This window comes from Manis javanica, chromosome 3, assembly GCF_040802235.1.
Source record: "Manis javanica isolate MJ-LG chromosome 3, MJ_LKY, whole genome shotgun sequence".
Classification (NCBI taxonomy): domain Eukaryota; kingdom Metazoa; phylum Chordata; class Mammalia; order Pholidota; family Manidae; genus Manis; species Manis javanica.
In genome coordinates, this window is record NC_133158.1 from 142201374 (window position 1) to 142211497 (window position 10124).

The 10124-nt window shown below is 35.7% G+C and overlaps 1 non-coding gene across 1 annotated transcript; it reads right to left on the reverse strand.

The window, feature by feature from the left end:
- Positions 1-1082: 1082 nt before the first annotated feature.
- LOC118968270 (U6 spliceosomal RNA) lies at positions 1083-1189 on the reverse strand. Its single transcript, XR_005055843.2, has one exon. It is a non-coding gene; the product is annotated as a U6 spliceosomal RNA (small nuclear RNA).
- Positions 1190-10124: the final 8935 nt, after the last annotated feature.

The following is a 10124-nucleotide window of genomic DNA, read 5'->3' on the forward strand; positions in this document are numbered from 1 at the left end:
ATTTAGGAGCATGTTGTAAAGCCTCCATGTGTTTGTGCACCTTTGGTTTCTTTGCACTAGTTTCATACCTTTGTGATCTGAGAATTTGGTAAGTATAATTTCAATTTTTTTGAATTTACTGATGCTCTTTTTGTGGCTTAGTATGTGATCTACTCTGGAAAAGGTTCCATGTATACCTGAGAAGAATTTGTATCCTGTTGCTCTTGGGTGGAGTGCTCTGTAGATGTCTGTTAGGTCCAACTGTTCTAATATGTTGCTCAGTGCCTCTGTCTCCTTACTAATTTTCTCTCTGGTTGATCTGTCCTTTGGAGTGAGTGAAGTGTTGAAGTCTCCTAAAATGAATGCATTGCATTCTATTTCCCCCTTTAATTCTGTTAGTATTTGTTTCACATATGTAGGTGATCCTGTGTTGGGTACATAGATATTTATAATGGTTATATCCTCTTGTTGGACTGACTCCTTTATTAGTATGTAATGTCCTTCTTTGTCTCTTGTTATTTTCTTTATTTTGTAGTCTATTTTCTCTGATACAAGTACTGCAACTCCTGCTTTATTCTCCCTATTATTTGCATGAAATATCTTTTAACATCTCTTCACTTTTAGCCTGTTATGTGTTTGGGTTTGAAATGAGTCTGTTGTAGACAGCAAATAGATGGGTCTTGCTTTTTTATCCATTCTGTAACTCTATGTCTTTTGATTGGTGCATTCAGTCCATTTATATTTTGGGTGATTATCGATAGATATGTACTTATTGCCATTGCAGGCTTTAGATTGATGTTTACCAAAGGTTCAAGGGCAGCTTCTTTACTATCTAATAGTCTAACTTAACTCACTTATCATACTATTTCCAACACAATCTACAGGTTTTTTTTCTTCCTCCCTTCTTTTTCTTCCTCCTTCACTCTTTATTTATATGTTAGGTGTCATATTCTGTGCTCTTTGTGTATCCCTTGACTGACTTTTTGGGTAGCTGATTTAATTTTGCATTTGCTTTGTATTTAACTGGTCTGCTTCCTTTACAGTGATTTTATTTTCTCTGGTGACAGCTATTTAGCCTTAAGAGCACTTCCATCTAGAGCAGTAAAAATATGAAACACTTCACGAATTTGTGTGTCATCCTTGTGCAGGGGCCCTGCTAATCTTCTTTGTATTATTCCATTTTTAGTATATATACTGCTGAAGCAAGCACATATAGTTTTTCTTACCAGTGGTTCTCATAATAAAAAAGGACACAAAATTGTTGGAAGCTTCAGATAGTTAATTAACTCAGTACTTATATTAGTAATAGATGTTCTACACTATATGTAACAAGAAACCCAACTCCCAAGGATTTAAACCATAAAGATAATTATTATTTAGTCAATAAGTAGTGTGGATGTAGGTGGTCTCTGGATTGATTCAGCAACATAATGATGCCTCCAAATACCCAGGACTCCTGTAATGCTGTCTTTGCCATAATGACTCTTCTTACTACCTCATGGTGATAAGAAGACTGCTGTACATCAAACATCAGATACCTGTTCAAGAAGAGAAGAAGTGGAGAGTTGTACCAGGAAGCAACTACCAGGTGTCTTATCTCTTTTATCAGGAAACAGGAATCTTTACCAGAAGCTTTCTAGAAGAATTTTATTTGTATCTCATTGACCAGAATTAGATCACAAGGCCAGCTTGAGTTTAAAAGGAAGCTGAGAAGAGATTATTTTGGTTTTACAAGCAGAAGGAAGATAACAAAATGGGGATGGGAACAGAGTGATACAACCACAATTCTCATGTCAATCAATGGAGATTTGTAAAACACAGAACACATCTCCTTTACTTAATTTTCGTAAAGCTACTCTTTAGGTAAGAAAACAATTGTGAAGAAGTCAGATGAATTAAGGAAATAAGGGATAATAAAAGGATAAGTGTTGAAGGGAAATGTAATTTTAACAAGAGAAAGATAACTTTAATGTGACTGGATAACCTAAAATGTGACTTTAACAAGAAAAATTCCTATATACTTTTGAAATATACTGTGAAAATCACAGAGAAATGGGCCATGTTATTCAGTTTATCTGAGCTCACATTTTGAATTATTAATTTGTCACTCCTCTTTTAATAATAATATAGCCAGGCCTATTTTACAAAAGACAGTTTCACGTGTCATTATGTATATCCTTTCAACAAAATAATACTTAACTTTCCAATCATTCAGTGAAACACTGGAAATTGATATAGAAAAAGCTCACTTTCTTATTGTCAATATCTATGTCTATGTCAAGTATACCTAACAGATTCTGGATATGATTGGGTACACAGCAGACACTGAGTTTTCTGCCTACAGACTTTGGGAGTCAGAAATTTTCCCGTGGGTGTTCCTGGCTAAAGAAATAATCAATCCATCAGGATTCAACAAAACTCCAATAGGCAAATATGCTAGGCATAGTAAGAAAGCATCTTAAATGGCATCTCAGAGGTGAAAATGTAACCATTTGCAATGCTACTGCCACTCTGCTATATGCATTTTAAATAAAACTATTATATTTTTCAGCCATTCCGAAACCAGTCAATCTAGAGTGGTGCTGGGTTATAAATTTAATAAATGACATTGTCCAATGTGACATCTTAATGCCATGCATATGAAAGGCTCTTTCTGCTCATATTCCTAACTTACAGTAAGAGTTAAGTGTTCTTGGTAAAGATAAATATTGGGCTGAACTGCTGGTCCTCTGCACTTTTCGTGTTTACTCCTGTGATAATAATACCATGAGCAACAAAATAACAAGCTGTGTGAAACAATTACGATGTGTCAGGCCCTGTGCTAAGCACTTTATGTGTCTCTTAATTTATTCCTCACAATAATTCTGTAAAGAAGATAAATCATCCCCATTTTATTAAAAAAATGAAGGTTGGAGATAGTAAATAATGGTCTAGGATAACGTATCTCAAGGTATTTTCATAAGACCTAACTAGGGCCAGTTATACAGTTAGTCCACTTCTACTAAAGCCACTCTCGTTCATACCAATACTTTGTAAGAAAGCTTTCTCTTTGTATTCCAGCATCCTAAGAATACTAGAAACCTCTCAACCCAGGATATAAAAGCATTTCTCATGTCAGGTTATATCTCACATAGTACCATAGTGCAGATTATTAATATATAAACACTGAAATGCACTCTTTAATGCTTGTGCATCTTTTTCTATTTTTCTAAGAATTATTGCCTTATTAAAATTAAAGAATGAATGCAATGGAATGGAAGGACGGGCAGTTCAAATTATTACTACCAGGAAGTTTTTAAAAACCATCTGCCATGAGGCATATTCTCTAACAATGTAGACCCGTTGGTTACAGGCAAGCAAGTGGAGTCAAACAGTTCATAGCTTAATTGCCTTCTAAGTTTTTAGAGTACCAAGAAAAGGCGTGACCCTACTAAGCAAGCTGGCAGGAAAATATGTCTTCTTAAAGCCTTCTGACCTTGAAACACTCACGTAAAAAATTCCTTCCACCCATAGGCAGTTATGTTTATCCATCATCCTGTGTGTGAAAGAAAATGAGTCTATGGAGACAGTTTCATTAAAAGAATTACAGGTTTAAAAAAAAACAAAAAAGAAAAATCACTAGGGTGCATTTACAGACCATTACTTATTTCCAAAGAAATCTCATGGGAAAAGCTATGGATAATGCCACAGTGATAGTATTTCCAGGGCCTAACTCATTATCTGTATGTCTAAGGGATATCTGGCTTCTAAGGAATATCTGAGGGTCAAACAGCAATTAACATTCATTTACAGAATAGTATAAAACCTTCAACAAATATTGAATCACATTTACCCAAATATAATGTATTAAGCTATTCATTATTTTTTTAGGATTTGATATCTCCTATCCTTCACCTTTAAAAAATACTTTTAAAGAAATGCTATGTCCCTGAACACCTAGCCCCTCTCCACCACACACACACACACACACACACACACACACACACACACACACACACACACACTAAGGTATCTGTTGTAATAAAAAGTTATAAAAAAAGTTCCAAATATTCAGAAGTCCCAATTGTGCTACTTCCAGTAATAAGATCTCTTGCCAACCACTGCTTACCTTATTTGACCTCTGCTTCCTCTTCTGTAAAATTGAAATCACAGTACCATCTACTTTGAATTGTCCTTATTTATGATGGACACATTCTTCAAAGCTGCCACAAACACTGAATAAACAAATACTGAGCCACTGGTCCTGGGGAAAATATGTGGTTAGGTTCCTACAAGTCTCTGGTCACAAAATTTCCATCAACAGATGTGTATTAACCTGTTTTACAGGTGTCTGTATTTAAACACACCTTACTTAATATATACTGGTGATTCATTTTAACAATGAAATCATGGCTAACAGCACTATAACTCATGCTTTTCTAACACACTTCTTTTTCTCCATAAGGCACATCATGACCCTCTTGCAGCAGGCACAGAAGACAGAATTTCCGTCCTGTGCTTGTGGGCCTTCTTAAACAGCAAAATCACCAACAAAAAATACAAAAGTGTGAAAGAGATGGCAGGAAGCTTAGTAGACCACAGAAGGAACATTTGTTTTGGAATGGGAGCTGAAACAAGAAGACAGGGCGTAGCCTTGTCCAACCTTGTTGGGAATGTTAGCATTGGGCAACTCACCTTTTCCCCTGTCTGTGCACATCTATGAATGTCCTTGCTGACAGTATTGATTTGGGGGTTGAAAATAAATTTTAGCAAGTAGGTGAATGCACAAATACAGAATTGGCTAATAATAAGGATTGACTTCACTTGAGAATATTAAAAATAAAATTGATTTCCATAGACATAAATCCTTAAATTGAATAGAAGTCCTGGAAGTTATTTGTCATTAACATGCCAAGAGTGTGTAGACCTCCTGCTCCAACTTTTGTACGATCCTCTAAAAAGATGAAGAGAAGGCAGTGTTCCAACAAAGAATGATGAAGATGCTGATTTGTAAGGGTCCAAGAAGTGAAAGCAAGAATGGAAAGGCTGCTTCACAACTGTTTATGCCATGTTGGTTCTAAAAGATTTTCACTCTTTCATTCACTCAGCAATTTAATATCATGGGAACTTTCCCAGGCAGCAGGTGCACAAGGACAAATGCAATAAGCCCTCTCCCTTCCAGGACTGTTCTCAGCTTCTTGGGGAATGTGTAGCTCTGTCTACTGATGCAGTAAATGTCAATGCAGGCTTACGTTTGCTTCCATGTACCTTCTCCAACTAGTCTGTACTGCTGAACAGGTCACAGAGGGAAAACAGAAGAAGATTAAGGCAAAACAATGATGATCCCGCATTCGCTGAGCTTTAATATTAGGTTGAAATGAAACAAGATGGAAATTATCAAAGAATATATTCATGTTGTCCTATTATTATTATTGAGGATGGGAACAAAGTTATACTGTTATAAATTACCAGTTTCATAAGGCAGTTGTTTAGTTGCCTTGAAAGAACAACTATTTTAAGGAATCACAACAGATTGATTTTTATAAGGCTAATGTTTTTTAAAGACAGGCTGAAAACTGCTGGTATGTGCTTTTCCCTGTGTTTTAAGGATTTCAGGCCATCGATATAACTAGGTAACAAAGCATTCATTAAACCTCTACTAACAGAATGTAAGCTGAAATTCAATACTGGTGCAAATTATATTTCTGGAATTTAAATGTTAATGTATAAAATTAAGAAACAGCAACACAAGTTCATTTACAGATGATCTGAGTCTGAACCTACTGCATCAAAAGTGATTCACATCTCAAATTCCCATTGTCAGTGGTCGTGGCATCATCAATCACTCCAGTCAGTATGTGACAGAAAAGCATTCTAAGTCATTTCTTAAAAGTCAGTTTTATATCATTTTTATTCTTAACCCTAACTACCCAATTCTCAAGAGTTAGATATTGTGAATGATTTTTAACCTCACTTTTACTGTACTCTACTTTCATAGGTTCTAGAATGTTCTTTGAAATCTATCATTGATTTCATCTTTTCGATTTTTTAGAAAAGTGAATTGGTAAGAGAGGAAATAACTGTTCCATTTCTTCTTATGTTAATAGTGCCCTAGTGTATTTGTAGGTTCTCTGCATAATCAAGGGAATGGAATTTTTCACTTCTGTAAATATGGAAGACAAATAGAAGAGCTCAATCTCAGTAATCATATGACTATAACTTTATCATGGCATTTCCATTAGCACAACTGCTCACCTTACAGTCCTTACTAATTTACTAGTACTTCACTTATAATCATTCTTTAAGATCCCCAGTTGCCTCAACCATCTACTAGCTAAATTATATATGAATGAAATAATAGTACCCAAGCCTGTTTTACTTTTTCTTTAGATCTCTTTCACACATTACAATGGGATGTTTCTGATTATTATTTAGGGTGTTAGTCTTAAGTTATTTCTGAATATGAAATGAGGCAGCAGTCACAAGAGAAAGAACCTACTTAAGGAAATATGATTCAGAAATAGAACCATGACCCAGAGCAGTAAATGACAACCTGGGTATAGTGGTACATACATAAAAAAATATATCATCAATTTTCATCTGACGTCTTATTTTCAGTAAACCACTGGGATGATGGGATGCAGATATTAGAGTGGCAAATTATTACATAGAATACTGTTGCAGAAAAAAATGAGCTTAAAGTTTTTTAAATAATAAAGATCATTTTGGCTATGATAAATACCAAATTGTTGCATAAATCTGAAATGAAATCTTAACAATTCTATTTAAAAATATTATTTAGGCCTCTCCCTAATCCCTGAAGGTGGTTCTGCATATTTACTTTTTTAAAATTGACTACCAGGTAAAGAAAGACAAATACCAAATTATTTCACTCATTTGTGGTGTATAACAACAAAGCAAAACTGAAGGAACAAAACAGCAGCAGACTCACAGAACCCAGGAATGGACTAACAGTTACCAAAGAGAAAGGGGTTGGGGAAAGTGGGTGGGAAGGGAGGGAGAAGGGGATTAAGGCATATTACGATTAGCACACATAATGTAAGGGGGTGACAGGCAAGGCAGTATAGCACAGAGAACACAAGTAGTGACTCTATAGCATCTTACTGTGCTGATGGACAGTGACTACAATGGGGTGGGGGGGGACTTGATAATATGGATGAATGTAGTAACCACAATGCTGCTCATGTAAAACCTTCATAAGATTGTATATCAATGATACCTTAATAAAAAACAAAAGTATAATAAAAAAATTGACTACCAGGCAACATTTTATTTTTTATAAGCCTAACCATATAAAGATACTTGCACAAGACAAGGCTGATGGGGTCTCTACAGGATGTCTATACTGAAATATAAAGTGATGTAGCATCCTGTGGATTTTGAGACCTGGTGAATGGCCATGTACAGTCATCAAATACATGTGCCTAATCCTGAAATATGCTCTAATAGAGGCAAGTCCAGTTGCCCACTCATGGTTTAAGCAATCATTGAGAGTCTGCTACTATCTACATACTGTGCTGAAATAATACTGGTATTGGGAAACCTTGTGCCACTTTATCTAATTTGGATGAACAGTAGGGAGGAGTCCATCCTGTGTCCAATAATTAATACTGCCACATATGGTCTGATGTTTTAATGAAGAATGGAAAGAAAAGTCACATTTTGAGATCTGATTATGTGTTGGGCAGCATACCAGAACTTTTTACATGTGATCTTGTTTAATCCTTACATTAACCCTAAAAGGAAGGTCATCCAAGTTTTACAGAGGAAGATACTGAGTCTCAAAGAGTCTGAACATATTTGCCAATGAAGTGAAATTTGGAAGTGGTAGAGCTGAAAACAAAACCCAGTTTAATCTGAACTCTATTCCATAGTCTTCTGTGGTCTTTGGATTTATGAATATACTTCTAATCCTCAGGAACCTACTACTAAAGCAGACACCCTTAAGGGGGTCATACCTCATATTCCTATGAGGGAGGGGATGCCTTAATTTTTCAGTCAGTGCTTCAGAAAGAACTGTCATCTTTATGCTATAATAAAAGTCAAGAATGGCATCATAGCTGGAAAACAGATCAAGGGCCTAGAGTAAAAGAGAGGGAAGACAAAGTTCTCGTATTCCCAGTCCTACCAAGGGCTAGTCTGATCTATATAATTCTTCTTCCCTGATAGTATGTTAGAGCGGAATTACCAGAAACAGATGCATTTATGAGCTACATAAACCTAAAAAATCCCTAGAGGAAGAAATGGGCCCCCCCTGCCCTTTGAGATACTGATATACACAACTCTCAAAGTCCCTGGGAAATAATAAAGATCTTATTTCTCCCATGCTTATATTTCTTTTGTTTCATTGATTGCAAATGGCTTTGAATATAGACTCTCCTATGTGTTCTCCAAATGTTTTTCTTTTGCATAAAACATGACATTGTCAAGCGTGGAAGACTACACAGTTCACTGCAGCCACCAGAAGTCATTGATTCCCGCATTTATTTCCTCCAGATTTCAAATCTATTTTTCGTGCTGCTTGTCATATAGGGTTGACATGTGTCACAAGATGCTGCTACATACTGAAATGATGCATAACCATCAGGCAAAATTTCCAAAGAATAATACATTTTAAATGCCTCTCTATTTAGTTTGATGCACTCAATTGCCAAAAACCAACATATATGGGAGTAATATAAATAAAATGGAGAATGAAGTTCTCTCTCAGTTAGACCCAGAGAAGCTAATAAACAACAAAAGAAAGAAAAAGTCTTCAGCATATTTTGCTGACTTTAAATGCACAGAATCAGTAATGTTTATGAAAATTTCATTAAAAGTTAAGTTGATAACCTTCCAACTCTCGTCCTGGTACTCATAGCCATGGATTCAGTCCCCTGGGGTTCTTATTTAATTGTGGCACTGATTTTCTCTGAGCTGTCTGAAAGTCCCTTCATTTACCAAGGATCAATTTTTTTCATCTTTTAAAACTTGCCTCTTCTCTGGAAATTATTATGGGCCAAAACAAATGAGGGCTGGAAGAAACAGGATAATAAAGTGAATATATATATATATATTCTACATTTATAGATAAAGCAATATTACTGAGTTAAGTCAACAGAATAATACTGGCAAAAGGTAAGTGGCAGGACTTGCTTGCCTCAACCTGGTGACCCATGATATAGGCAGGAAATCTAGATAGATTACAGTTTATGAGAAGTAAGTAACAATCTCTGCTTCACTGTGAGAATGTATAAAGTAAAGTTAAAGAATCATCATGCCACAGTGCCCTCTCTAACCTAACTCACACAGACATACACACTATTACCTGGACTCATGTCATACAAAAACAAAGTGCTGGCACAGGCTTCCTATTGGGCAAATTTATTTGAGCAGAGTGAGCACAGTGAAATAAAGCAAAGATGAGTTAAATATTAAAATGAAAAAATACAGCATTCCCTTGAACAGCATATTAGATGACATTTTTCTATATTAATAGCGTGTTCCTACTTGACACTTGGTTTCAAGTTATTCAGAAAGAAAACTGTAATTCATTCATGCCACGTGGTTGACACGGCAGTTTACTTGGTGCCTACTAATCTCTTCTGAATCAACTGTTGCCACTTGTTCTATTATTTCTGCTGCACAATTACTAATCTACAGGTTGAGCTATAGGAGACTGCCAATATTGAACATTTTAGACTATGAAAATGGCAATTTCATGTTTCAGCCATAATTTCAGTTTACTAGTCTCACCACGTTACTCTTTCTGGACTCCAGTCTTTGCCTGGGTTAGCTCTTCTTCACTTGCTTCCCAATATCCAGTCCTTCCTAATATTTGGCCAACTCTGACTCATCCTTTAGGTCTCTACTTCTACGTCTCTATCTCTTATAAACTTGCTACTGGAAAAAGAGTAGATTCTGTGCTTCTAATCAAAATAAATATAAAGGTTCTAATCTTTGTTGTTCTTGTGTACAGCTATCTATAGCATCCACTGTTTAGAACATAGCCCCATTGAGTCCCTTTGTTTGTTTTATTATTCTGTTTTTGACAACCCACCCCATGCTGTAAGTGCTTGAATAGATTGGGGATTTATTCATTCTTTGTGGTAATTATTTTGATAGCATTCACTTTCCTCAGCCAGATAAGCAATCACAACTACCTG